This window comes from Zingiber officinale, chromosome 1A (genome assembly GCF_018446385.1).
Source record: "Zingiber officinale cultivar Zhangliang chromosome 1A, Zo_v1.1, whole genome shotgun sequence".
NCBI lineage: Eukaryota > Viridiplantae > Streptophyta > Magnoliopsida > Zingiberales > Zingiberaceae > Zingiber > Zingiber officinale.
This window is the reverse complement of record NC_055987.1, coordinates 114797844-114804467: the sequence shown is the minus strand read 5'-3', so window position 1 is coordinate 114804467 and position 6624 is coordinate 114797844. Positions and strand designations below refer to the sequence as shown.

The 6624-nt window shown below is 37.6% G+C and overlaps 1 long non-coding RNA gene across 1 annotated transcript; it reads left to right on the top strand.

The window, feature by feature from the left end:
- Positions 1-3903: 3903 nt before the first annotated feature.
- LOC122028893 lies at positions 3904-6159 on the top strand. Its single transcript, XR_006124991.1, has 4 exons — positions 3904-4201; positions 5025-5207; positions 5292-5470; positions 6090-6159. It is a non-coding gene; the product is annotated as an uncharacterized LOC122028893 (long non-coding RNA).
- Positions 6160-6624: the final 465 nt, after the last annotated feature.

Here is a 6624-nt window from a genome sequence, read left to right as displayed (position 1 = left end):
ACAACCCCTCTTCCAACCGGCCGCAACGGTCCTACAGCCTCTGCTTTAACTACGTTCAAGGAGGTGTTTAGAGAGGCTATTTCATCATCTTTCAGATGTAGAGCCTTTAGTTTATCAGCTAACGCAGACTCATAGTTAGACTTCAACTTGTTAGTCTCAGTAATCTGCTTCTGTAATTTGGAAGATAGTTCAGAGTTGAGATCTGTAGCCGATTTAAATTGAGTCCGAAGGTTCTCAAGTTGGGCTTCATATTGTTTCTTGGATTCTTTGGAGAGTGTGGTGGAGGACAATTCAGCAACTTGTTGTTTCAGCTTCTCATTCTCATGATATAAGTTATGCAGCAAGCGAGCCAGACCCATATTAGATATCCATCGCTAAGAATATAATAAGGGGTCATAAATTAGTCAAGGATAAATAATGAGCAAGTAAAAGCAAACATACCTTGGTTTCCTCATGACAGAATTGATCGATTGTTTCAGGAGGAGTCAACCCTTCGAAGAGGGGGTGAATTTCCTCTTGAGCAGTGGCAAAAGGACCTCCCAGCAAAACAGGGAGGACAGGAACGGTAGAACAACCTGTGGAGAAGGAAGAGGTTGAGATAGAAGGGGGAGCAAAAATTAAATAAGAAGAAAAGGAAGAAGGTAAAGACCCAAACTCTGGAAGAGATAGGGGAAAAGTAAAAGAAGTGCCACTAGGAGCAGTAGTACTGGAAGAAGGCGAGGAAGAGAAAACAAGAGAAGGATAGAGGTCAGCCAAAGTAGGCTCAACAGGAGGAAGGTCAGCAGAAGCAAAACATTTCGAAAGTAATTCTTCAGCAGAAAGAATGAGTCTCCTTTTGGGTGGAGGAGCTCTGGTAAGTTTGTGTCCTAGGCGTTTGCTGGGAGCAACTTCAGCCAGAGATTTTTCTGAGCCTATAGAGGGGATGTAAGCTTGATAACAGGAAGGGAAGTGGTTGCTGAAGAAGTAACAACCACTGGTGAAGAAACAGCTGGAAAAGGGACAGCAGGAGTTTTCGCAGGAAGGCTCTCAGGCACCTCAAGAACCACCTAAGAGCTGGAGGCTTCTGCCAGAGGAATTGAGACCTCAGTTGAGGAGGGATGATTGAGTGCGGCAAGACGTTCTTGCTCTTTAGCACGCAACTCAGCCTCTTCCAGACGTAGCTCTTCATCAATTAAAGCAGCATAAAAACCAGCCACTACACAAAGGGAAGAAAATGTTTTACTTAGTAAAAATTGATACGAGAAGAAACAGAACTTTACCTAAGGAGCCGTCTATCTTATATTTGACCGGGCTTAAACCAAACTGATACAAAAGATCGCTCCACAGCCATTTAGTGATAGAAAGACGACAACATATCAACTTTTCACAGTAAAGGGGAAAAGAAGGATGAAGGTGAAGCTCCTTAATATCAGGCAAAGGGGGTAAAGAAGATTTCCAAGCATGAGACCAAGGAATAGGTCCCAGAAAATTTACAAAAAAGAAGCGAGATTTCCAGGCTTTGAGAGAGGAAGGCATATCATCAAAAAGGGTCATCTAAGTCCTAGATTGGAAAAGGAAAACACCTAGCTCCGCTACCTTTGGATAGGAAAACATAAAAACATTTTGAGGAGTAGGAGGAATATCAAGTGTACGAAACAACATGTATATACCACACAAATAACGAAAGGCATTGGGCACAAATTGTTGAAGAGGAATGTCAAAGTATCGGCTTACATCGATTAGAAAGGGAGGAACAGGAAACCTTAAACCCCCTATCAACTAATCCTTAAAGAAAGTTACACAGTTAACAGGAGGATGGTGAGGATGCTCATCTAGCTTAGGAATTATGATGTTATATGCCCTAGGAATTTCATATTGCCTACGAATAGCTAGCTGAGCATCCTTGTTGAAAGAAGATGAAATTTGAGTATACCAGGAAGCAATCGTTTCTTCAACCATAGACAGAAGTAAGGGTTAACAGCACAACAAGTTACTTACTTAGAATCAGTAAAGAAGATCACTGGGAAACGGTGAGCGCGAGGGTTGATCAAAGATTGCTGGAAAGAAGAAACGCTAAGGCAGGAAAGGAGGGACAAGGTCGACAAGAAGATGAAGGGTTTAGGGTTGATAAAACATAGGGTCACCGTTAGATCATAATGCCTTTTTTCAATGAACACCGTTGATTATAGAAGTGTGCAGATGCTAGTGTTACAAAGAAGATGAGAAAAGACATGCATCATGTGACCATAAATGGGCATTTATGATGGATGCGACAAATCGAATCATAGAGGGGTTGGTGCCGCCTCGTTGTACGCCTAAAAATTGCTCTTATCGTTGAAAGGCCAATCATAATCAAGGAAATTCTGGAAAAAGAGGCGTAGTTTACTGTGTGCAATAAAGAGAGATGGGAGAAGAAATAATAAAATAAAGTCTGACACCATTTCTACAGATTAAACTTAAAAAGGAGCTTAGTAGTGATATAATTTAGATTAGAAGCCTCCTGGCTTGTCCAAGAAAGGGAAATATTGACCAAGCATTATAGATCGAGTAAGTGTCATAGTGGGATGTTTTGAACAGATAAGGAATCCCATTTACTCTTGTTAACTAGAAAACCCCAAGAAAATCATCCAGTCTTATACAAGAAACCATTCGATTTCATATGAAAGACGCAATTAGTCATATAGTGTTACATTTTCCTCTCAAAACATTAAACCTTAGAAGGTCAATAAAAGTTACAAACATGAGCTCTCAAACTCGCATGGGTGGGAGAAGTGGAAATATTTTGCTTGGCACGAAGGAAGCTTGCCCGGGTTGAAGAAGTGGTAATATTTTGCCCGGACGAAGGAAACCATGAAGTAGAGTGGTATCATGAACAAGAGGGCACAAACTCGTTCATACCCTCTCAAACATGTGGCTGAAGGGTTCGCCCCCTACCTGAGACTTTGGAACTCTGCTTCCAGAACATCCACCTTAGCCTGAGACCGAAGCAACCTGGGCTGCGATGGTGACATTAATTGATCACTAATAACACATCGAGCCATTAAGCCGTTCCACTCTAGGGTCTTACGCTCTTGAGTCGGACAAACTTTGCTCCTTAAGATTGTCCCTGACCTTGTTTGGAACTGGTGATCGACAGAAATACCTCTAACTCTCGTGCCTGAGAGTTAGCTAAATCTAGAGTTTGAGCAGCTTCATTACAAATCCTATCTTCCCCAACATAAATTGCTCCCAGAGAGGGAGGCCTAAAGTCATACTCTCAGTAAGGAAAATGGAAAAGAACTGAGGAAAGTGAAGAAGGAAGGGAGGATCACAACCCTATTTAAAGGGGCTAAAGGACTCACGACATCACTATACCTGGGTTCACGGGATTGCTGTACTATGAGTCACGGGGATTACTATAGAGAAAGTCACAAGACTACTGCAATGGCCATGGCAAGGACATGACTAAAGATGAGCAAAGAGACAAAATTAGGCTTGGGTCTAGTCAGTCGGCTACACCTCCTTCGACTAGACTTGAAGGGAAGACTACACTACAAGAAAACAGGGTTTCAGAGACTGATTTTTAAAACGGAATTAAAATCTGTTTCAAATTTTAATAATTTAGAAACAGATTTGATACGGAATTACTAATCCGTTTCACTTAAATAAAATATAATATATATAAAAAATTTTGAGATGGAATTTAAGATGAATTAAAAACAGAATTTATAAATAAATTTTTATAAACAAAAATAAATATGGAAGAGTAACGAAATTTGATACTAAATTTTATTTGTCCCTAAATCTGTTTAAAAAATTTATAAACAATAAATAATCCGTTTGTGATATATGGAATTTAGATAAAAATTTATTAAATAATTATAAATATATTTTATTTTAATTCATTATTTAAAACCCTAGAACTGTGTATCTTCACTCAAGACACGCCGACTCCAAGACTTTTGGGTTCTTTGGTATCTTTCTACAAGGCACGACAATCCACCAAAGCTCAAGTAATCCTAATCTTCTCCACCATCCTTCTTCTCCATCTTGCAACACACGACACCAGTTGCGTCCTAATCGCGCGGTGGCTATTGCACACGACATCGTTCGCTGGGACCTAATCACGCGGTGGTTGTCACGTTGCTGTTGACGCAGCCACCATAACCTCAGCCGTCTTGGCCACTGTCGCGGCCATCGCCGCTTTGGTCGCGTCTGGCACTATGTGATTCTTTGGCTGCCCGTATGAAGAGATATGCCCTGTTTTTTATAAATATTTACTGTTTTATCAATAAAATTATTTTTTTTCAGTATGATAGTATTATTGCAATGTTTTATTGTTATTGTTGAATGGGAATTTCCACCGTATATTGTTAATATTTAGGTTCTCTCGGTTTCATTGATGACCTTGTCTAGATGAAACTGCTTTTCCCACTAATTTTATCTTCTGCTCTTTCCATTAGCCAATTTAATTACATGGGTATGGTATTCTGAAAGGAAACGGTTTTGGAAAATCACTATTATCCTTTGCCTGTGTGAACATGATAATCACTTCGATCCCTTGTTATATCTCAGCATGTTGAAAATATTTCTATTTTTAAACAATTGGATGACATCATCTTCATTATCATTTTAAGAGCTCAGAAAAAAATATGTCATTTTCTGAGAATAATTAAAGCTTCTGAACTTTGTAGTGCAAACTCTAAAGTAGAGAATGTCAGTTTAATTCTCAAACGATGATTTTGATTCCTTATATTTATACTATTTGATAATCTCCTATTTTTCATGTCATGTTACTTTAGTAAAATGTAATGGTGAGCTCTTGTTCAGTTAAGTGATAGTATTTCATTTCTCCATACTATTTAATGCAACATGTAACTCATGATTTTGAAAAAAGATGAATCAGAAGTTTCGTTCACCTATTATTAATTTGCCTCCAGGTAGAGACAAATATGGGTCTATGTTCCTTTTTATCAGTTGTTATCTCTGTGTTTTACTTATACAGCTAACAATATTGCATATTTAATTGGTACTACAGTTTGAACTGGATGCCTCTTGTATGACAGGTCCATGGACACAATTCAGTAGTTCAAATAATAGCAGTCCACTACAAATTTTTAGTAAGTCTCCTCGTGGGGGTGCAATGAGTCCTGTTGGAAATAACCATGTGGTTGGATTAGCATCTGTACTTTCCCTAATTTTATCAACTTCTACTAAGATTGCACCAATTGGGAAGGACCAGAAAAAAGGTGGTCATTCTACTCTGGCAATCTATGTTACCAAGCATGTTGCATTTGGCAATATAGGCATTTGAAAGTTATTTACTTATACAGGCATTCAATGGGAATAAATTGGAGAAGTTCAACAGTGAGAAGGTTGATTCTCTAGCATATGCCTGAATCCAAGGCAGAGCAGCATTTGTTGACCATTTGCAGAACTCAAGCTTGATGAACGAGGATAAGAGATGTCACCCTATTCTTTTTTATTATGAGAGAAAAAGGTCGGTGATCAGGTAATATGTTATATGTTTTTGCACAGGTAATCATAGCAAATTTTAGTTGTGTTTGACAACTGGTACGTACATGCTGGCATCATAATGGTTGACATTTGGCAACCAGATCAGATGTTAAATCTTTTGTGACTGTCTTGCATAACAATGATCAATTTATTTCATGAATAAAGTAGATGTTCTTGGTTAGAAATAATGACAAATTTGCATTAATTTTCATTTTCCTTGTCATTTATTAATGAGCATATTTCATTTGACTGATCTCATCATGTCAAGTTGTGCTTAGATATTTTCTATGAGGTGCTTGACTAAATATAGTTTGATTACAATTAATCATAATTTTTTATTGCAGTAGAGTTGCCAAGTTAGATGTGCACGTTCAGTAAAGTCAAACATAAAAAATGATTAATTCTATCTAGTACCATTCATTCACCCATGGAGTCAGATTAGAGAACAATAAAGATTTACTATTTTTTTATTGTATATTTAGATGGGAAGTTTCCACAGAACCTTTTTTTAAACTATGTTTATCTGATTTTGATACATTCTTTTAAGTTTTGCATGCTTCACCCTTCCATTTTCCTGATGAGGATGATTGTTAATAGTCTAGTAAATTTTGCAGGAACTCATTCAATTAAGCAATATGCATGCTCCTTAAGAAGGTGGGAAAGGTGGGGAGTCACCTGAAAATCTAGAAGAGAGCAATCCAAATAGAACATCTAGAAGGGACTCACTTGAAGTTTTCGGGATAATTATTACCCGAAACTAGCTTCGAAGGATAGTACTTGACTAATTCATGGCAAACATGAGTGTGAATACTAACATGTCCATAGCTATCCAAGTGTACGATATGGCGAGTGTGGGAAATTCAGTTAGAAGTTGTATTGAAAGGGTGCAACCACTTTTGAAACCCTCGATGCACCAAACTATCACTAGTGTGGCGTGTGTGGTTAATGGAAATAGGAATTATATTGTATGATATTTTTGAATGTTAATTGTATGATATTTTTGGATTAGAAATTAATTATATTTATTTCAATGTTAATTGTATGGAAGTTGATTGTTTTAAATATTTTTAATCGGTTTGAAATGTGTGATTATTTTTGGTAAAGTATTACGTAGATGAGAAATATAAAAATATAATATAATATAAATTT